The sequence below is a fragment of the Ixodes scapularis genome, unplaced genomic scaffold, assembly GCF_016920785.2.
Source record: "Ixodes scapularis isolate PalLabHiFi unplaced genomic scaffold, ASM1692078v2 PGA_scaffold3__209_contigs__length_174095766, whole genome shotgun sequence".
NCBI classification, from domain to species: domain Eukaryota; kingdom Metazoa; phylum Arthropoda; class Arachnida; order Ixodida; family Ixodidae; genus Ixodes; species Ixodes scapularis.
In genome coordinates this window covers 34909496-34933174 of record NW_024609868.1, presented here as the reverse complement: position 1 = coordinate 34933174, position 23679 = coordinate 34909496, and the positions used below count along the sequence as shown (strand labels likewise).

At 47.5% G+C, this 23679-nt stretch overlaps 1 protein-coding gene across 1 annotated transcript in view; it reads left to right on the top strand.

Moving 5' to 3' along the window:
- The window catches only part of LOC8030744 (bone morphogenetic protein 7), a 200256-nt gene that overhangs the window by 83264 nt on the left and 93313 nt on the right, over positions 1-23679 (top strand).

Here is a 23679-nt window from a genome sequence, read left to right as displayed (position 1 = left end):
TTTGTTTTTGTGAGTGACACTCTTGAGAAAGGAAAAAGAAAAGAGGGGGGGGGGGGGGCTCTGAAGGATCTTCTTCTCTTTTTGTTAACCATAGTTTTGTTTAACCCGAGACTGGGGTATTTCGGAAAAGGGGACGAGAAGAAAAGAGGCCACAAGGAGGCGACGTCTCAATTGAGACGTCGCCTCCTTGTGGCCTCTTTTCTTCTCGTCCCCTTTTCCGAAATACCCCAGTCTCGGGTTAAACAAAACTATGGTTAACTTCCACCAGCTCGCCTGCACCCTTACAATTTTTTCTCTTTTTGTGACGCCAGAGATATGGTGCGCTCGTAGTAAGTAGCCAAGTGACGGCATTTATATGAGGAAATGCAGTTCTTGTGTTCCAAATGGCTATACTTATACTCTTCCGCAGAAAACCGCGCCTGTTGATGGGATTTATAAAAAAAAAAAAAAGTGTCAAATAACAAGGCCAGGAAAAAAAAAATTAACTGAAAAAAATGAAAGCCGCTTACAACTCCCTGTAACGCCGAATTAGAGCGCAGCTCTTGAGGAGGAGGAGGGAAGGGCACTGGGGGGGGGGGGTTAAACTAACCAGGGGGGGGTCACGTTACCTTGGGGGTCACGTGACCCCCAATGCCGATGATGTCATCACTGACGTCACTGATGACGTCATCAGTGACGATGACGATGCGGGTACCGATGACGTCATTAGTGACGTCACTGATGACTTCACCAGTGATGATGACGATGACGATGCGAATGTCGGTGACGTCATCAGTGACGTCGCTGATGACGTCATCAGTGATGATGACGATGACGATGCGGATGCCGGTGACGACATCAGTGACGTCACTGATGACGTCATCAGTGATGATGACGATGACAATGCGGATGTCGGTGACGTCATCAGTGATGATGACGATGACGATGTGGATGCCGGTGACGTCATCAGTGATGATGACGATGACGATGTGGATGCCGGTGACGTCATCAGTGATGATGACGATGTGGATGCCGGTGACGTCATCAGTGATGATGACGATGACGATGCGGATGCCGGTGACGTCATCAGTGATGATGACGATGACGATGTGGATGCCGGTGACGTCATCAGTGATGATGACGATGACGATGTGGATGCCGGTGACGTCATCAGTGATGATGACGATGACGATGCGGATGCCGGTGACGTCATCAGTGATGACGATGTGGATGCCGGTGACGTCATCAGTGATGATGACGATGACGATGTGGATGCCGGTGACGTCATCAGTGATGATGACGATGACGATATGGATGCCGGTGACGTCATCAGTGACGATGACGTCATCGGGGGGTCACGCGACATCGGCGGGGGTCACGTGACCTCGAGGAGGGGGCCACGTGACCTCAGGGGAGTCACGTGACTTCGGGGGGTCACGTGACCCCCCACGAGGTCACGTGACCTTGGTGGGGGGCTCGCGCGGTGCATTATGGGACATTTCCCATGATGCACCGCGCGGTTACGCCGACGGCGACGCCGCTCAAGCCGGAAACGGGCCCCTAAGAGCTGCGCTCTAAAATGGAGCGTGCGATGTGATGTTGAGCATAGAGGAGGCTATGGTTCAGCATATCCGCTTCTCGTGAGCTGAACTCATTGAAGGATGAGTAAATAATTGGTGTTCGAAGTTCATCATGGTTCGCCTGCATTTCGGGGACCTCTGAGTGCGCAACGTAGGGCTATAATCAGGGGTGTGCTTCCGTGTTTGTGCTGGCTCGTGTTTCAAGCATCGTCGTACACTTTTTGTCAAACGAGAAAAGCAAATTACCGAAGAGATCTGCAAACAACAGCGCGAGACGAAGTTGTTAAGAAAAAGAAAGAGAAAAAGCAAATAGATATGTTGTTTTTCGTAATGAAATCCGCCTTGCCGCCTGAAAGAAACTGTCTTTTGGGGAAAGAAAAGCCCGCTGTTTTAACCTTTCCGGGCGAGATTGTGTCGTTCCAAGCCCTTGGCCCCTTTTTCGTAGTAATAGTAACTCAAATTTCAATGTTCTTTGCCTATTTATTTATTTATGTTTTTATTTTACGGATTGAGTTGCAGCGGTTTTGTTTATGATTTCGGTATTCCGTAGCTGCAGATAGTTACCGTCGATTCTATACCGCAATTCAAAGTGCATTTCTTTTTTTTGTTTCTTTACGAATAGTGAGCGATTTGTGCATTCAGTACGAAAGATGTTTAAGCTACGCGATTTGGGACTTGTGCCGCGTCGCCGTTTCCGTCCCGTGCCGTCTTTCAGCTAAATTCAACAGGCTACTGTTTCCTTAAATGTGCACGTCAAAGAACAGTGTGCCACGTGAAGTCACGCCACACGGTACTACGGCTGGAGTCCCTATGTCACGTAACAGCGTGACGTCGTATCACGCACAATACGTATACGGAAATCTGCTTTGCAGGTTTCCGTACGCATCGCTAATGCATTCCGCATCCGGGATGTTTGGGTGGTACATCAAAAGAGCGCAATGAGCATCGTATAAGCAGTGTAACATATTGCTCATACGACTTGACGTCATAGTATCAGGTGACGTCACGGTGGCGTCATAGTATCAGGTGACACTATGGCGTCGCATGACGTCACAAAGTCGTCTGACCTCACAGACACACGCCGCATCTGCACAGCTGGTTAATCCTTAAAATATGTTAATTATATATTCGAGGCAATTATTCTTGGCGTCTTCATTTGTGCTGTCTCCGGAATATTATTGCTGAGGATATGCGATACGACCGAACAACTCGAGAAGAAAGCTGTGTCCGCGAATCGGAATGTTCCAGAAGCGGGCGCCATTGTGGTATTCCGCACGTCGGAAGCGGACGAAGACGGATCAGGAAAGAGTTCGCGCATTATGGCCGAGCTAACGCGATCCGTCGTCGACGCGGGGACAAGAAAGGAAGCCCGCTGACAGAAGCTGAAGCCTCGCGGATCGGCGTCCGGATGTTTCCGCCCGATAGGATTAGCAACCGCGACGGCTGGCTTCCGCGGGCAAAGCCGTCATTCGTCAGGTGCGCTCTCGCTCGGCCAAACGTGTACCCTTCCGCCTGCCATCTTCGTGAGCAGAGAAACAGCCGATGAATCCCACATTGATGGATTTATTCTGACCGATCTGGTATTTACAGAAGGCTTAAGTCGCCGTACTGGTTATGATAACGCCGTACGTAAAAAAAGGGGCAAAAAGTAATTATTAGTTAATTTTATTATTTCATTTATTTTATTTCAGATTGCTAAAAGCTCCACTCAACAGTAGAGAGGGAGCTTTTAGCAATCTCAAATAAAATAAATGAAATAATAATGTGATTCAATAATTACTTTTTTTCTTTACGAGCACGACGCTATCACAACCAGAACGGCGACTTAAAGGGACAATGAAGACGATTTTATTTAATTTTTTTTTAAATGGTTGTTTTATGCATCTTGTGAACATAGCATGCTGCCCAATTTTTTGTAGACATTTGTGACGCGTATTTCTGCGCCTATAGAAGTAAAGAAACCTAAACTGAACAATCTCCATTCTCGTTTCTGGGCCTCCGAAAACGCAGGTGACGTAGGGAGTGAAATCAAGTGTGAATAGTCGGTATCGGTAGTATTTAGGAGATCGAGACTCTGGTTACCGCAGTGGGTTATAGCAGCGCGGTGGCGCGGTCGTTTCGTCAAATCTGTTAACATGGACGGCAATGCCGCTCTCGCGAGCGAGTTCGAACTTCCGTTCAGTGACGCAACACAAACGGAACGGGAGTACGTGTGTGGCGGCCTCCGCCATCACCCTACGGAAGCCACCAGCCGGTAACGAGCGGCCCGCATGCCGAAGGACAGGGACGCGGGGGAGTTGCGGAGGGGAAAGCGGCAGCAATCCGGCCGTTCCGGGAACCGGTTCCTCCGCCAGGGACGCTCTAAAAGAAGGAGAAAATAAACAGGACCATTTTTGGTTTTCACCAAACTCGGACACACGTGAAAACTAGCGTCTCCCGAACGAATATTGGTCTTCAGTCGACCGTTAGAACAGCCATCTACAGCGCACAAATTTGGCATGACTACTATTTTGCAGAATCCTTCGAGTACCGTGTTCTTTTTTTTATTTTGTTTGCCCATAGTTGCTGGTTGGCCGTTTCGCGTCCAGCGTAGCAAAGGAGAAAACAATTATGCTGCTTTATTTACGGTTTAGTAATCATTTCCGGTCCGATATATACTTTTCGTGGTTATTCAAGCGGAAATTAGAAGAGTATTCCTAAAAATCGAGAACCAAAACGTGACCGAGGGCACGACTCTCGTTTCTACCAATTACTGTCGCGTCTCTTGTGACGTCGCGCTTCTTGGCCCCGCAACGGTCACGTGATCTCCGCTTCTCCTGGCTTCTCCCGCAACTTTCGGGGCGTCGCCCCAGTCAATCCCGGTACGATTATTAACGCAACTGTTTAACTGATTTGCGCGGCACACAAGCGCCGGTTTCGGCTGATATCTGGGCAACCTGGCCTGAGACGTGCCTGGAACCCAGTTCAATTGCCAAAAAGATTTCCGAAATTGCCTTCATTGTCCCTATCAATTATATACAGTCTCTTGGAAGTGAGCATGTTGGTGCTTTTTGGCGCACGCCGCTTTGAAACATTTCAAGATCCACCGTCAGAGGGCGTAAGATGTTTAGCCAAATAGCCCAGCAATCCATTCTAATTCGGCTCTTTCATCATCGTACGTGGTCTCCAGAGAGAACATATTCGAAAATATAGGCAGACGAATGAATCGTACTCGGTCGAATGGAACGAAGGTTACGAAGCCACCAAAAGACAAAACCTCTGGCGGCGCCGGGAGTCGAACTCCGAGGATATTGGAAGGTCGTCAAAGTAGCAGTATGAATTGCTAAATCATTCCATTCATGATTTGAATGTTTTCTCTTTTTTTATTTTTATTTGAAAACGAAAAGTGGAGCTTCACCAACGCCACCTTTAATAATCGAAGCCTGCGAACATATTCCTCTTCCCCCATGGCACGTCATCATCACAGTTGAATGGTGCCAGTTCAGCAATTGGACCCGAGCCTAATGCAGAGCGTCCTTCGACGCGTTGATTGGGCACGAGGCCCGGCCGAACGATGACGAAGCACTCCAGTTCATTTTGTGTCTTCGCTCGGTGCAAGGAGATGGCGTCCGTATTCTCCATACGCGGAGCGAGGTGTAACGGAAGTAGACGTGGCCACGAAATGTCCCCTCAATCTCTCGGCTATTGATACGATCTTTTTCCTGTGTCCTCTTTCTTCTAATAAGTTGCCCATCTTTCACCGCAGTTTCGGGTAATTTTCATCATGATTAGGACTCTCCGTTAACGGACGCCGCCATGAAAATACGGGACAAACAACCGCGTTGTCATGGCATTGTCGTGGCAACGCGGTTGAGGCTTTGCCACGAAATGTCACCTCACTCTCTCGGCCGCCAACGAAACGATCCTTTTCATGTTTTTTTTTTCTTCTGCTAAGGTTCCCGGCTTTTACCACAGTATCGGGTAATTTTCATCGCAGTCAGGAAACTCAGCGAATGAACGTCGCCATGAAAATATGGGGCAAACAACATCGTTGTCATGGCATTGCCGTGGCAACGCGGTTGTTCGCCCCATATTTATATGGCGTGGTCCGCTGAATCGGCGTCGAACAGGTGACATTTGGAGCCGAACACTTGCCTGACCAGTAGGAAGTCGGCGTATAGCGGGCGCTTTTGACACCGCACCGGAAGCGTCTGTCTGGAGCGAGTCGTCATAGCGTGGCTTCGGAGAGCAGAACGGTCGTCGTACACGCACATACGCCGAGAATGGCACCGCGGGCTGAGAAAGCCGTATACAAGCCCTGCTTCCAGTAGGTGTTCGCTTCCCTCCGCGGTGATGAGAGTGCACTTTTTTCATTGGAACTCTTCTTTTAATTCTCCAATCGTCTCGAAAGCCTGCCGTGACAGCGGACAGAAGCAGACGATTTAGCTGCGAGCAGACGGATGTCAGCTTGCATGAGCGCGTCGGTGGCGTCGGTGCGCAAGGCAGTCTGGAATTGAGTTCTTTGTCTGCTGAGCGTAACGTCATGCCGGGTTTATTTAAAATTCATTGGCTCAATGTCGCTGTGTTGTCGTCGAAGTGTACATACCTCGACTATTCTAGGTTCCCACGCAAACCAAACAGTTGGCTTTGTAGGAACCTACGCTCCGAGAAACTGAGGGAGATGAGAAGACAAGAGCGCGCGAAGACGTCAGAACGCCGAGTTCTGGTTCGAATGATTAGTGGGTAGATCTGAAGCTAGCTACCTACCTGTGACTCCACTGCACTCGTCGAACGCGTTCGAATGCTGAAGTAAAACGCCGGACGCCGACGCTCCGTGCTCTAACGCGTTCGACGAGTGCAGTGGAAACACAGGCAGCCATCTTTAGTTCTGTCACACCCAGGTAGCACTTGAAGAGGGTCTCATGTGGGCAAAGTGGGCTGGGGCAGCTCGTGCAATACCTCGCGGGTCCCACGGCGGTGTGGTGTGGGCTTGCCTATCTCGGGCTACCCATGCAGTACCCCCGTGGGTCCCATCTCGGTTATGCGAGGACAAGGTTAGCCTGCTAGTGGGCAAACTGGAGGCACGCCCACTCGGGCTGCCAATGCAGTGCTCCCGTGGGTGTCACTTTGGTAACACGTGGACAGGACTAGCTGTACGCCATGGAACGCGAGGCGGAGGACGCCTCTCTCAAGCTCAGTGACGTACGAAAGCTGGACTACGACTGCGTGAAGAATGCCTTTGAAAAGAATTTATTCCACGGGGAAACATCATATACGAACGCGCTACGTTCATTCAACCGACGAAAATTTCCCTAACGACCTCTTCAAGCAGGCAGAGAAATGCCAATATGGCGCCTTGAAAGACGAGCTAATCCGGGACCGACTCGTGGGAGGCCTCCTCGATACGGCTCTCAGCGAGAAACTGTAACTCGACTCCGCGCTTACCCTCGAGACCGCGGTGGCTTCCGCGCGAAACTCCGAAGCCGTCAAGCAACAACACAAAGAAATGCGAGGTACGCAAGGTCAACACGGCGCCGCCGTCGACGAACTGAGCTCTGCAGCACACAGTAAGAAAAACTGTAGCAAGAAAACAACGCCGACGTCTCGTCCGCAAAAAGGCAAAGGAGGTATCCGCCAGCCATGCAGATGGTATGGCAGTGCCTCGGTTTACACCAGGACGACCTTTTCGGCCATCAGGTCAATTATGCAGGTCGTGTGGAAAACAAGGCCATCCACGCTTCTGTTTGCCTGTCTTCGAAACGTCAAGAGAGACCAGGTACTTCCACAGCAGCTCGCCCAGCTCGCCGCACAGCGGAAGTGGAAGAGGTGTACCTCGGCGAACTTAAAGACACTTCAACTCATGAGACTTGGAGGAAGTCAGTGAACGGCATTTCGGTCACATTCAAAATCGATGCGGGCGCCAACGTCACTGCCATCTTATCGCGCTGCTACAGTCGCGAAATGATGGGCCCTCTGCGAAAGCCAGAAAGAGAACTTTTCGGTCCAGGTCTTCAGAAGCTCTCGACCGCTGGACACTTCCAATATTCTATAGAATGGGGCGGTCAACAAGTCGCAAGAGGATGTTTTCGTAGTTGGAGGCCTACACGAAAGCATTCCTTGGAAGGCCTGCCATCCGATCTCTCGGAGTTCTTTCACAGCTCCTTAACGTCAGTGGCGCTGTGCGGCTCCGGAGTAGTTCGGAGCCGCACAGAGACGTCTCCGAACTACTTGCCAAGTACAGGGTGGTTCTTCGAGCAGACGCGAAGCCCTTTGCTTTTGCGAGCCGAAGAAGGGTTCCACTGGCGATGCTATTACCTCCAAAGAATGAGCTTTCTAAGATGCTAAAGCTCTGTGTTATAGAGCGCGTCACCGAGGCCGCAGGGTGGTGCGCTCCGATGGCGTCGCAGAAAAAGCAAATGGCGAACTGCGCATTTGCGTAGACAACACCGAGCTCAACAGGTGCCTTGTCAGAGACCTGGTAATCATGCGCACCGTATACGAATGTCTGGCAAAGCTCTCCGGTGGCGCAGTCTTCAGCAAACTCGACGCTCGAGCTGGTCGGCCCTCTGTGGGTCCCCCGAGGCAGCCCAGATGGGCTGCCTAAGTGGGCCCCTGGGCCCGACTTGCAAAACCGACGTGGGACACCCGTGGGCTGCCCAAGACAAACCCAGGTCGGCTCCCCTTTCAGAGCCCACTTTGTGCTACTTTTGCACTAATCATTCCAACCGGAGCTCGGGGTTCTGACGTCCACACGAGCTCTCGTCTCCTCCTCTCCCTCAGTTTGTCGGCGCATAGCATTTCACAGACTCTTGTGGTATCCGTGGCGTTTCCCTCGCTTGCCCGCGTAACATCCTTCCCTATACCGGGGTCACACTGCTCATACGTCCTACAAGAGGCACTCTGCAAACACGAGTCATCGCAATATCCGTGGTTCGAATGCCGCCTGCCAAGTTTTCTCCTTGGAACTCATTGCCCTGCGGCATTCGAAGCACGGCTCTCGCGGTGACTTGCGTTCGAATCTGTGCGCAGACTGTCTTTTGCATGGTGTATATAAGCAGTGTGACTCCGGCTTAACACATCATACAAAAGGCGGTCAGCAGACAGACACCAGCCCGAGGCTCGTCTCTTCCTTGCATGACAGTTCTGATGTTATTTTCTATTCTTTATCGACGATATCGTTGAAAATAAAATACGAACCTCAAATATTCCAGCAATTTATGAAGTGAGAAAAAAGAAAGTAAATCGATTTTAAGAGAAATGTTTACTTGTCGTTCAGATCACTTGCCGTGTCCCTGGCTAGTGGAGATGACTCGGGCTGAAGTCTCGAGTATGCCCCGTAGACGTGCAATTCCGGTGGTGTGGCGTCGGGTGTCTGTGTCGGGGGTCTGGACGACGGAACTTGTGGCATCCCAGAGCAACGTTGGTTCGGATCATTTCTTCCCTCCTCCTCTGCGCGTTCCTCTCCTCTCGCGCCGCAGACCGTTCTATATTTTCACGATGTCATCACAATTCGGTCCTGCATCAGGCTGCTCATACAAAAAAAAAAAAGAAAAAAAAAACAGTTTGCGGACATGTTGGAAGCGTATACATGTATGCAGCAAAACATACTCTGAACACATGATTGAAATGTGCCACAGATAATTACGTCATCTTGTCTGAGGCAAACACCGCGTGTCTTTTGTATCACATTATGAGCAGTCGTACGCACACGAACGTGGCATTTGCAACTTCGCCATGAAGTGATTCTTTCTTTATGCCGTTTGTAATCGTCTACAAGCGTCCCATCAAAGCTCGGGTCGTCTTTTGCCGCGTCGTGCCGCGATGCCAAAGAACCGCCGAGTCAAACACGTCCACCGCATTTGCGAGGACGATTATTCGCGAGAGGCGGCGGCGCTGCTGCAAAGGCGAGCGAAGGTCAAACCAGTCAAAACGAACTGCACTCCATCCATCCCATTGGCTCAGCGGCTTTTGATCGCAGGCGGCAGTAATTTAGAGAAGAGTGGTCGCCCAGTTCGATCTCGAGCGGTTTTTAAGCTCTGTCATTATGCGGCCGCGATTATTGTTCCACAATGTGTCTATACGCCTGTATGATTAGGGAGGTCCTTCATCACTCCTGACTCCCGGCTATACGAACGCTGCGCGCCGGAGTGATAACAACTCCTCGGCTATAATGAGGAAATTTGCGGATGCTATACGTCGTGTGTTCGCTCACCTTGTGACCGACGGCAAACGAACGATTTCTTGTTTCTCTCTGCAATGCCGCGGCACGCAGGCTGATAGAGTGAGTCTCCGTTGTTTCCCGTTGTCAGGTCATGGTCTCCGCACTTAAGACAATGAACGACGCATTACTACGATGCCTGCGGCGCCGTCTCCGACCGGTGTGTCTTCCGCGTCCCTAAATGTAACCTTTCGATTTCCGCCGGATGATGTCGTAGAAGTGTCATCTTTGTCGCCGGTGGCGATCCTGGCGGTGTAGCAGCCGCGGCGGTAAATGTGGAAGACGGTTTCGATGCTGCTGGTCGCCCTTCGGCTTGGCAGTCCACGGAAGCTTCGGCAACCAAGTTATGGCGAACGCCTCCTGCGGAGGTTGTTCGCAAATGCGCTTGCGTTGAAACTAAAAAAAGAAAAACGCAAAGTGACGATATATTAGAAGAAGACACAGACAGACCGGGCGCTGACTAACAAATGAATTTTTTTTTTTATCAGGAAAGTAAACGTGAAAGCTGCGAAACCCCCGACGTCTATCACACCCGCGCATGCGCTGCGTTTTCGCGTGGCGAGGAGGAAAGCAGGCGGAAAGGCGGAGGCGTTCGCAGACGATCGACGATTTTGCCACCCCTCGCAGCTGGTACTGCGAATGCGGCTCGTAAGCCACATGACTCTGATCGAGCAGTTGGAAACTCTCCGTAATACTTGACTCTGCGACATGACACGCCGACTTCTGTGACGTCATTTCGGGTCCACTTTCGATCGATGCATGGCCGGGGTAGAAGGCTAAATGGACCAGTTGAAGACGCGTTCCAGGGGTCCCATCGAATTGGTTCGATTTTGGTCACTGTGAGAGCGAGAGCCAGATCTAAATTGCCTCTCGCGGAGCGAGCGAAGATAGCGTTCGTTGACGGTTTCAGCTTCTAACGCGAGCAAGGAACGCGGTTCGTCTGCCTTGGTTCAACCAAGTGATGCAAAATTTTGAACGTATGTGGGATGAGTGAAAGAAGTCGCATGACCTGGCGCCAACAAACAGAAAAAGAAATGTGATTTGTTTAGTCTTATGATAAAGATGTAACTTACGTTACTTTTTTCGAGTAACCGGGTGACGTAGTAAAACTAAAAGCAAAAGTAACTTACGTTAGTCTTTCGAGTAACAGGTAACGTAGTTACGTTACCCGTTACCCGAAGAAAAGTTACGTAAGTACGTTATTCATTACTCTGTTGAAAACGTAACGAGTAAGTTACTACGTTACCGAAAAAAAGTAACCCGTTAACTCCAACACTGGATACGAGCTGCAACGAGGGGCCGAAAGCGCCGATCGTCTGCCGACGTCTACGCCTTTCCGCCTGCTTCCCTGCTGGCCACGTGAAAAGGCAGAGCATGCGTACTGGCGATCCACCTTCGCAAGAGGTGTCCGCCATTAAATTGCAATCACTGGAGATGGACCTTCTCTACAACCTATAATTTTATAGGCTCTCTACGTTACCGTGTTGGCTGTCGCAAAAGTGTGAGCGAACGCGACTGTCCCGGTCGTCGCAACGTCCCAACTCGTTGCTGCAGGAGCCTTCCGTGAACTGTCAGGCTGAGAGCTAGCTTTGTACGAGAACAAACGTTTGCCGTGCTCACACCCGCTGTTGTGCCACCACCAAGATCGCACCAGGCAACAGCATGGCACGTCTATGACGTCATCAGGGGAAAATCGAGGGGCCACATTTGAGGACGCCGTAAACAAAATAGCCGGAGTCGCGCTGCAGGCAACATAGTATTAAAGCATCGCAATACTAGTTAAGAATGCCCAGCATGAGGTCTCCCATACCCCCCTCACCGCCAGCCACGGTTCCTCCGCGATGTGCAAATAGTCCGCTACGAGACACGATGCCGGGCCAGGGTGGGGCATAAAAATCAAGATGATTTAAATCGTGATTTAAATCCGGCCAATTTTACCCCAATTATTTATATCAAAGCTTTCCCGCATATATAATCCCGATGTTTCCCCCTTTGTCCGTTATTTATGCTTTCTATGGGCATTTGTTTTTTATTTAAATAAAGTAATCATCAAGCAAGGGTGATTTATTTCAGGCTGAACAGGAGCAAAGGGCGGTGCTTTTCCAAGTCAGAACTCGAAAAAAAAAAATGTTTTTACTAGCTAAAGATAAAAACTTTTTTTTTCTTTTTTTCTTGTAGAATGGTTGGGTTTATTTTAGTGAAAAGTTGCTAAATAAACTGTACTTTAGGACGTTACAGTAACTATTTCTTCCGCATTGTTTTCAGTGATCGAATGGATGGGACAATCTATCTGCCATGTTTTAAAATACAAATAGTGATAGAAGCCGCCATTTTCCAGGTACTCTGATCGAAAGTAAATTAATCTAATTGAAATCAAATAAATTTGATATATTTATCACAACAAAAAATATAATGCTTCATTTTTTTTTTTTTTTATCTTGCGTCGCGCTGACACTTCACACAACTCGTCATGGCTACATTTTCTGGTTGGCGCACGGAGCGATCCTATGCCGTGGCTGGTGCACGGTGGTGTTTATTTGGTGCATCTGGTGCGTGGCGGTGTTTATTTCGTTCATCTGGGGGTAGCAGCCTCAGACAAATGGTTTTTGCCGTTTTCCTTCCTGTGCATAGAAGAAACAACAACTCTTTTAATCGAATGTTTTTTTTTTTATGTTTACACTTATTAACTTTGAGTATGACAAATGCACCACCTAAAGCTACCCTTGTTAAAGGTTTAACTTCACTGAGTTCGTTGGTTTATTTAAGCAAATATGTTGACGCCCGAATGTTCGAACGGCGCTCAGATACAGCGTTGTGAGCGAGCTCGACTTCCCAACAGGGATCGTGAAGTTGCGCGCGCGAAAACACGAATTGCGTCGCTGTCGTGACTCTGTATGGTTGGTTACGTTGCTAGCATCGTCGCGACCTGCGCGTTTTCGACTGTCAAGGTTCCTGATAAGTAAACATGAACACACGGATTTCGCGCGTCGATAATCAGACCCATGCTCGTTGTTCGTAAAATGCGCCTAATTATCAGCGGCCAAAGTCCGCCTGCGCATCGCTGTGTGCTGATTTCCGTTTGCCTGTTTTGCCAACAGATGCGGAAAGGTGGCGTCACTGTCGTCTTGTATGTTACACGTCCACACTCAGTGCTGACGCCCTGTGGCGTCCGCATGTAGTGCGGACAATGGACCGACCGGGACAATGGCCTGTCCCGTCCCATCGTTCCTTCCTGTTCTAGTCTTTCGCGATATGATTTTGTAATGAATAACCAACTAGCACAACAGTTCATTCTAAATTCTAAGTGCCCCAGGCGAACTGTCGGTGTGTGTGTAACGTTTCCAGCTAAGTATTTCAGTACAATTTAATAGCCTTAGAAGGAGTATTGAAAATCAACTTTAAACGCAACAGTGCGCATGAAAAATGTTTCGGTGAAGGAATAATAGAGAAGTGTTTTGTTGAGAAAACTAAGAAAACGATAAGAAGAAATGGAACGTATGGTTCGAAAGCGTATAATTGGGTGCTTTTAGCTTTTGTTTGTCAATTCCGGCCAGCACCGTGGCCTCCTATCTTGCTAAACAGGGGCCTGCCCCTTGCCTCCGCGATTACCGGGTAAATTTTCCTCGTACATATTAGCTTTGCGCAACGCAAATCTCGGAGGTAATGACCTGTTTCAACAGCTTTATACTTCATTGACCACCACATGTGGCATTCGTCGCCATCATAAAAAAATCGTCAATACGATGGACTGAGCTACGTTTTTCCACTACGCACACCGCGCTACACTCTTAATCTGGGGCCACCTAGGGAGCCACCTATAGCCGTGACAAATGAGATCCAACTTGTCACGGCAAATTTGGGGGCACCTAAAATTGCCAGCCCGTTTGCCGTCCTTTTTAGGTGGCCCCAAAATTTGCCGTGACAAGTTGGATCTTGCCGGCCCGTTTTTTAGCTGGTCCGTTTTCTAGCTGGCCCGTCTTCTAGCTGGCCCGTCTTCTAGGTGGCCCGTTTTCTTGCTGGCCCGGTTTTTAGCTGGCTCGTTTTTTAGCTGGCCCGTTTTCTAGTTGGCACGTCTTCTATGTGGCCCGTTTTCTGGTGGCTATATAAATGTCCCGTCGTCCACTCCCCCGCAGAGTATCTCTGAGGGTCCAGGACTGTGATCCACGAAGAAAGCCAGGGAATTGAGAAGTACAGCAAATATTCACCGTAAAAATAAAGCTGTGACGTACCACTGGGCCTGACGTCTTCTTGTGAGACGTCATGCACATAGTCACGTCGCAACTTTATTTTTGAGTCGCAAAATATATTGGAAAAGCATTGCCAAGCTCAACTCGTATGCCTTAGAGATTGACTTCCCCAGTGCTCTAGGCTAGGGGAAAGTAAATATACAGGAATTGTCTCAAGAACAAGGCCGATGGTTTCTAAACATTTAAAAGAACAGTGGGTCCGCAGGTAAACAATCCGTTTATTTGTTTAAATTAGATGCACAGCTGAAGATACAGGTGGTGCTTTGTTCTAATAAATACCAAATTCAAACAATAAAATAGAAACGTAAATGAAAACTTGTGTCACTTGCTGAAACATTGGTGGAAGCCATGGCCGTTGCTTTCACTTGACACACTTGGCGAACTAGGACCCGCCGCAGTTAAAGGTGCGCTCTCCGAGCCAAGTGTGCTGCAGTCAGCCGGAGCTTCGTGCCACAAGACGGGTTTCCGCGGCACGTCCGAAGGCCAGTTGCCTCTGTCGTCAAGACACGATGCTGCTGCGATTAAGAATTTTCAGCATTTTATTATAAGAGAATAAGGGAGAGAGAACATGTCTTGTATATTAATTACGTTCTAAACTTTATCAAACAGCTTTTTTTTAGAAAGTAGCTTGCTGGACGTTAGAGTCTATTCAGATGCTGAGTCATCGGCCACAAACATGGCCGCTAACATAACGTTTATTCATATGCTCTACGGAAAAAAAAAAGCAAAAGAAATTTGCCAATAATATAACCGCTTTGCTTTCGGCGGCCAGGCTTGTTTGTAGTTACTCGACATTAAAAAGCAGTCTGACGTCATATGGATAGATCCTATAGCTTTGATGGCAGTTTGAATAGTGGGAACAAAACGGTAAATTTTGACGCCACCTGCAGGCAGGGGAGCTGAGGTTGTCCACTTGCCAGGATCTACAGGTCCATGGCTGAATCATTCAGGCTGCGTCATGAAACGCTGGCTAAATCGTTTCTCAAAAACTACACGTTCCACATAAAAAGCTAATTTAGTTTAATATGAAAATATATAAAGTTTGATGTTCAAATAATTATGGTGTCAAAAAGTTTGAACAATTAACTTTCTGTAATTACTCAATTTAAAAGTATGGTCAGGTCGGGGTAAAGACCTTGCTAAACTGCGTTAAATATTGTAAAACAAATAGTTTGACATTTCATTTTCAAAAATATTGTTTAATACAATGCATTTCTTAAATTCAGTTACCCTAATAAAAGCTTATAAACTCATTCACACAAAAATAACATTTCGGCCGACGTCGACGGCCGCGTGTGCAAACGAGGGTGGACGCACAAGGGCAAACTTAGTGTATTCTAGATGTTTCATTCATCATCCATTTTAGCATAAATGTTCCTTGTGTGGCCGTCCTCCTTTGCTCAACGCGATTGTCGACGCCAGCCGAGACGCGCGACTATATACCTCGGACGGGCAAGCTGATGAGTGCGCCGTATACGCCGTGCTCTATCGGCGGACACTTCGGCAAGAGAAAAGTACACCCCTATAAACTATTTACACCTTGTCGCTGTAAAATGCTGGCGGCCACCGTCGAGGTAAAGCCGGCTAGCTTTCTTTGCCTCACCTTACCATAGGCAAACCGTAAGGGCTGCGACTGTGACCCGATATAACTTTAAGAATTGTCACCCACCACGAGTGCATGTGCACAGCCGAGCCGGCATCAAACGCGAAGAGTCCGCGCTTGTAGCCGTTATGGTAAGTCCATGCTAAGGTGAAACAAAGTAAACCTGTTTTCCGCTTTCTACCGGCTACGCCAGCCAGTATCTGAATACTATTAAAAGAGGCGATTCCAAACGTGCTTTTTAGAATACAAAAATATTGTGTATAGATACCTGTATCGTCCAGGACAGGGTCCCACTTGTCCTCTGTTGGCGAGAACACAAGTTACTAGTTAGGAACTCTTTCAGCAATGGACTCTAATTCGTTAGTAGCCAGTGAGCTACATAATTACCCAGTCGGTTATGCTGAAGAGGACTGTGCCCGCAGTAACGGCACCAGCCAAGTTGGCTCAGTAGGGGTGGTCGTGCTGGTTGTGCCGCCAGATCAGCGGGCCGTGTGAACCCATCGCATTCACATGTTTCCTCGTGGTTACACCGCCCGCGTCGAATTCCTTTGGTATCTTTCGACGTGAGCATCCTGAAGAGCAAACTCACTGTCCCGCGGCTTCGGCGCATTCTCTAACATAGGCTTACATCACCATGATAAGAAAACAAGTGTCACCCGCAGATGCTTCCGATTAGATTCGTACTTCGTACGGTCGAAATTCATCGTCCTTGCACGCTGGCTGCGCCCGCGGAGAACACTGGGCGGCCTCTACTGCCGCCATCTAGCGGAGAGCAGAGTGTTTTTTCCCACTATTATGCGCATAGCCGGCCCCTTTTTGCCGGCCCTGCACAAACGGGCCGCCAAAAATCACAGGGCCGCCTACGGAGCCACCTATATAGTCATTCGCACCATCAAAGAGGGGAAGGGCCAACTGCAGCCGTGACGTTGTACACGGCTATTTTGACGGGGCCGGATCAGTTCGCGGCTAAGTCCTGAAAACTTTGACGGCCCCAGATTAAGAGTGTACCCTGACGTCACTCTGCTGCGGTGGCGCTACTGTCGTTACGGCTGCATGCGCAGACACTTCACCTGACGCGAACCTGGTTTCTAGGCACGCGCATTAATCACAGCTGGTGTGGGCATGAGCGCGGGCTTGTTTGTAAACAGCTTGTTGGTCTATAATAGGATGAAGACGTCTGTGTCATTAGTAATAGTAATCAGTGTTAGATATTTCGGCTAGGTAGTGATGATCAATCAAAGTGTTGCGTATAGAAATGTAAGGGACAGAAATAATGCTCAGTCTCGTGAGCGCCCTACTTGAAAACTCCGGTGCTTATTGTGTTCCGGGTTAAAAGAATTGGAGCTTTTAAAATTACGCGTTCTCTCCCCCCCCCCCCCCTTCCCCCCCCCTTCCTCCGCAGATTGCGTTTTCAAATTTACCGTGAAGTGAGAGGCTGCTTTCATTACGCAAAAACGTTAATGAAGATTAATGAGTTTGATGAACAGATAATGGACCGACGATGCACGGAATGATGGATGTTTCCCGACTAATTAAAGGGAACGATACGGCCGATAATGAGGCGTTCTCAGGCCTGGATGCGTAAAGCAAATAAATAAAACGTACACTTCACGAAGTTTACCGGCAGTGTTTTTGTGCGAAACGGTTTGCACCGCTCCGACTCCAAAATATTGACTATTCTCGTGGAAATGGAGCGTGCTGGTTAAGTTACGGTGTTTGTGGCGAATAACATAGACGACGAAAACCGGACGGCACGTTCGTCCGGTTTTCGTCCTCTATGTTATTCTCCACAAACACCGTAAATTGACTATTTTCTTTCCCCTTTCTCTGATAATTGTTTTTAAATTTTATTTGCATAGTCACTCTCAGAAGCGTAGGGTGTGGCTTATTACGTTCACGCTTCCTGCTTCCTGATTGGGTTCCCCAGCGTTCTTATCGGCTATTGCCGCAATCTCATTGGCTGCGGAGGAATAATGAGATGTACAATATTCCCCACGCCCAGCGTTTCTCAACTAGCCTGTGACTGTATACGGAGCGCAAGTTCGTCTGCTTCTTGCGCCGGGGTTGCGGTGACGTCACAAGGCCGAGCTCTGATTGGAAGGATAGTGGGTAGACCTCAGTGCTAGCTGCCTGGAGGTCTACCCACTATTCTTCCAATCAGAGCCAATCAGAGCTCCGCGATCTGACCTCACCGCAACCTATGCGCCAGAAGCAAACGAACTTACGCTCCGCGTAGTAAACAGCTCTTCCGACTATCTTATATGCTCGAGTAATGAACGCACTCTTTGTAAACAATGCCTCTACGCGTCCACTTACGCGCCTAGCACGCAGATGGCCAATCATCGCAATTATCGAAGGAGAATGGCGGCTTACTTACGGGACAGAGATAACGCTCTCACGCGGAAATGCCATCCGCGCACATCACATTTTTTGCGGAGAACCTTCTTTCTCGTACATGTGTGCAGGCGTTGTAAGAAGAGAATAGGGGGAAAAGTGAAAGGTCAATCGTGTAGACGCACAGAGCGCGTTTGTCACTGGCTCTTTTTTTTTTTTTTCTCGACCTCGTTATTCGCTACGTTTCTAACGTTGAACGCGATGATTGGCTGTACGTGTGCTACGTGGCAAAAGGCGACGCGTCGGCCTTGTTCGTAAACAGAGCGTCTGTTACGACGAGGTAAATACGGTATTTGGTTGCGGAAGAAGAGTAGTGGACTTCGATTTAATCTTGGGTAAGAAAAGCCGAATAAAATGTTTAGCTTAAAATTTTAACGAAAATAGTGCGTGGGAAGATGATGAGAACATATTCAAAATACTCGCACGAGTTTCACAGACAGCGAATATTGATTGCCTACGAAAACAGTTGAGTAGACAAAAGCGCTTGGTTTTTGCCTCGTAAAAGCTCAGGGAACAGCATAGTCCATCACGAGAAGCAAAAGTTTCGCTGTTTGTTTGTAGAACCGTGACAGGCCTTGATTGAGCACCAGTATGACAGGAAACCAGCCTAAAAAAGACCTCGGGGTTGCCTCGGTTGTTCGGGGAAATAAAGCAAACTACGCTAATCCCCGTGGGTAGAGTACGTAAGTATCAAAAAAAAAAAAAATTTTTTTCCCTACTCAAAAATCTCAAAACCTTTTTCTTTTAGTAAGCACTTATTTATGCCTGCCGTCTTGGTGATTTATTATACTTGGGAAATCTCTATTTAAAATGTCGTCTGAGCAAAAGTTTGCTCAGAAGAGGGCAAACAACGAGTTTTTGGAGATCTACATGATGCTGCCAGAAGGTACTGGCGCGCAGTATACGGCACTAAAACCGCGGGTAACTTGGTAGGGGTCTCTCGAATCGCGTGCAAGCAGCGCTATGATACTGGCTTCGAAATGTTCAAAAAGCTTTTAATTTAGTATGAACATTCTCCTCCTGTTTTCGTTATTTCCTTTCTTTTGTTAGACTTGTGCTGTTCTCATCTGGGTACAGACAGTGCCCCCGAGGCGTGCAGCCTGTGCTTTTAGGAATCAATTCTACTCTATCCTAGCGGAGTCCTTGTCTATCGGTCGAACACTGACGAACATTCCCATCTATTCTCATTCACTTTCTTCTCTCTCTCTCTCTCTATCTCTCTGAATTTCAATTTTACCCTCATCTCTTTGTTGTCCAGTGCTTTATCGCTGTTCAGTTCGAGCTTTGGCAAAACGCGAACACACAAGAAAAGGCGCCGTTTTTATTGTGGTAAAATCAATCAATAGATTATTTAGCAAATAAATAAATAAATAAATCTTTATTGGTATCTTCTTATAAACTCGCAATAATCCTACAGAAGCCGGTATGACCTGCGTGTAAAAGAGGTTTGCGTCCTGCAACTGTCTTCGATCTGGACGGGCGTCTACGTGCCGACTCGCGGTCGTGTATCATTACAGCGTTGCGCGCGTTAAAGACCCTCCACCCCCCCCCCCCTCCCCCAGTCTAGCAGCGTAACTGCTGCGGCTAAAGGCTGCTTCACACACCCCCGTTTTCTTACGTTATGTTATGTTACGGAGGCTTACGCCTGCTTATGGCACAAGTCACCGCGGGACATCTGTGCTGCATAAAGAGGGTGGCTACCGGTACAAGCAGAGAGCCTGGAACCAAAACATTCGAGACACGAATGTTTCGGTGACTTAAGCGTTACGTGATAAAACGTAAGGAAACGTTTCTGTGTGAACTAGCCTTAAATTTCTCATCTGCAGCGTGTAAAAATGTCGCCATACACTGAAAAGCTAACCTCTACCTATTTCCGAAAGATTTGAGCGTGCGGGAGATTTCAGCGCGCGGTTGGACGCAGAACAGGCATCTTCGCATATATGCATGACCAGAGATAATAAAGCAGTAATTATTTATTGCAAATCGGACTATATTACTTCGCCTTCACTTTATTGTGATTGTCTACATGCAGAGGGAATTACCGGTTTGAGTTGAGCTAGTTGGCACATGTCTATGAGGAAATAGCTTGAACATGAAACACTTTCACACAGATAGGACGGGACATACACAGAGCTGACTATCAACTATTTAAAACTTCTTCCTCCATCTCTTCTTCTTAGTCCATTCCAGCATTCCACGATTTGGAGATAAGATGCATTTTTTTTAAATTCATTTTTAAATAAGACAAAGCATAATAAGGAGTACATATATAAAAATAAATCATAGACAAAAGAAAAACAAGAAAAATATACTACATAAACGAAAATTAATATATTTTTTTAAATGGTGCCAATGCCCAAGCATTTCTATACATTTCCATTTGTTTTTATTTAAGATTTTTTAAAATTTCTTTAAATTTAAGGTTCTTAAAAAATATTAATTTTCGTTTGTGTAGTATATTTTTTCTTTTTTCTTTCACCTATGATTTATTAATATATATGTACTCCTTATTATGCTTTGTTCTATTAAAAAAAAAAGTGCATCTTATCTCCAAATCGTGGAATGCTCGAATGGACTAAGAAGACGAGCTGGAGAAAGAAGTAATTAATGGTTGATAGTCAGCTCTGTGTATGTCCTGTCCTGTCTGTGTGTAAGTGTTTAATGTTCAAGCTGTTTCCTCACAGATATGCAGAGTTACTAATCCAGTGTTACGCCTCGTACTGCGTGCTTCTTTCTTTGTCCGTGTTTTTTAGGCGTATTTTGCACCATGCATAAGTACCAACTAGCCCAACTCGCTGTTTTAATACAGGTTACTGCGTTGTTTTTGCCGCCTCTCTTGGTTTTCTAGATATCCTTATTGGTTCGTCTGGCACATGCATCTCCCATGCTGAAAAGCGCCGACGACGTGTTCACGCTAACAGTGCCCGACAGCGCACATAAATGCATGGATGAAGCTGTTCTTTCAGTATGCTTAATGCCATAAATTTTGAAGAAAAACTCTATAGCTGACCAGTATTTTCATTTACTTGATTGAGAAATGTTCCAAGCTATTTGCTACGTTATAGTTACGTAATATTTGCTCTTTAAATTGAGCGCAGAGGTGAAATTGCTCCGTCTTTTCCTCGTAGAAATGCATTACCGGAAGTCAATTTTCGACTGGTTGCTGTCTGCTTCAATTTGCAACAGCTCACGAGCGCCAGTTTGACCTCTAGCGTAGGTTATAGCAATTCTATGATCTAATCACGCAACAGCTCCCTTAACGAGCCATAAAAATAAAAAAAATGAAGAAAAAAATTGGATCCCTTTTGTGGCTCAGCTACAGCGCCCATCTGTAAACCGTTTTGGTTGTTTTCTTTTTCCCCTTTGCGAACGACCGAACGCCAACAATCGGGCACAAGACGTAAGCACCACAACGGGTTTATTTTCGTCTCTCAGACGATCCCTCACTCGAGACGCTGTGTTCGCGACAAGGGGTCGTTCCTGTTCACAAAGTCTCGAAGAGCTTTCCAACGACCTGACAGCGATCGGGAGAGGGAAACATGCCCTGCCTCGTCTCGAGTCGCTCATCTACCACGAAGCGAGTCGACGCGCGGAACAACACCGATCCGATATACTGCCTGCTGCAGCGGGCGTCCGGGCGCGGTGCCTTGCGCCCCACGTATGATTTATCACCAGCGGCATGTCGAAGAAGGAGCACCAGCGGGGCCCGTCTCGGCCATCGCTAACACCAGCCATCGCCAAACGGTTCGAGAGGTAGGAGGGGCAGAGAAGAACGAGTGGGGCTCTCGCTCAAGCCGCATGCGGCAGCAGCACCAGCTGTAGCGCCGACCCTCGTCAGACAACTTCGACCTCCGGTCACTGCATTACCCGTTTTGCCGTACACTGCTCGCAAACGCGCCAAAACTGACTTTATTGGCAACCTTTTGTTTGCGCTCCAGCACTGCTGAAGGAACTTGGCGATAGAAAGACTTCTTATGCGTGAAAAAGTGTCTCTGTCGCTGTATTCCTGTCACTGTTTGAGAGTGAGAGAGAAAGATTTTGGTGTTGAGTAGACAATGAGGTTAACCAACGCATATTGCTGGTGCGCCACACTCTGAAGTGAGCACCGTTTGTGTTCTCCGTGGTCACGGTCAATTGACAGGACTCTCATTGGCAACTGCCAGTTAACAAATGTCTCTAATTATTAACTAATGGCAATAACCTCTCACTTCAGTCATCTTGTTGCCACTTGTCTGAAGCTTTGTCTGGAATCGCAGAAAACAGCTTTTCCGTCTGCCAGAAATGACAAAATTGTAGTCTTGTGCGAATAGTAGATTTTGAGTTCGAAGCGAATTTGAAGCGCATAGTGGTTTTGACCGAATGTTTTCGATTTGAATATCGAATAGTTTTTCCACGCCTTTCACTGCCTTAGCATAATGCTTAGACAAAACCCCAGCTAAACTTGTGAAGGTTGTTCCACTTGTCCCACTTGTCCATTTATAAGCCAAGTTTAATCTATCTCTATTTATGAAGTGCGACCTCAGAAGGTCTGATGTCTTAGGATGTAAAAGACAGGTTTGACGTAAAAGCTTAAAAGACAGGTTTGACATAAAAGGAATCTTATAGAAATGACCAACTATTCCCATTTGAGTAAATTTACAAATTTTAAATATTCTTTCTTTAATTTCGAGTAAAAAACGAATGAATTGCGCATGATGAACGCAGGTTGTAAGGGCATCTCTGCCTAGCGTATACTCTTGCAAAACCGTCAGTTTAATTTTGAAACTTTTACTACAGTGTAGATACAGTATACATATTCACAAAGTTTCCATTTATTTTCAAATACAGCCGGCACAAGTGCACCCTCGCTCTTTGAATGCATGGTTTTCTTCCAAGCATGCAATTGCGATATTCATACTTTTCCAAGTGTTCATCGCGGCGGGTTAGCCCCGTTGAGTGCGCTTCTTACCGAGCACCGATGTAATACGGAGAAGCAATGCCCGCGGAGCTCGCTTTTGCGGGTATTGCTTCTCCGCAGTGCACCGGTGCTTGGTGAGAAGCGCACTCAACGGGGCTAACCCTTAATGAACACTTCGAAAAACGCAAATAGTGCACTTCTTCTCAAAGCGAATATCGAATAGGGTATAATTCGAAACTATTATTAGAAATTTAGAATATTCGCACAACCCTACAAAATTGTCTTGACACGGCAATACCATTCGTGCGACCTTTCTGACACCGTGTCTAATGCCCGAAAAGTCACATTCTCGAATCATAATCGAAAAATGGCGGCTCCAACAAACCTCGTGGGGAATGCAGTGCCTGTACTCCATTCCCCGAGTTTATTTAGCGGCTCTAGTGAAAAATCTCGATAAGCCGACGCGAGCCTTATTGGTTTGTTACACGCTGAATGGGACTTGCCTGAGACGGGTGAACGACGGTTCAACGACGATACATAATGCGGTTAGCCGACGAGCGAACTTGAGAACGCTCTTTGAACATGGGGGCCATTCACTTCTGCCTAGCCACAGCAGCATTGCTGAGTGCTTTTGCCGAGTCGTGCCAGCTATACGAGCGCTGTGTGCGTGTGACTTTGTTCATGTTTTAATTCGTATGATTCATGTTGAACGACCCCCTTCCCTTCACCTCGAAATTAGCAGTTCTAAAAAAATAAAAAAATAATAAAAATAAAAACGCGCG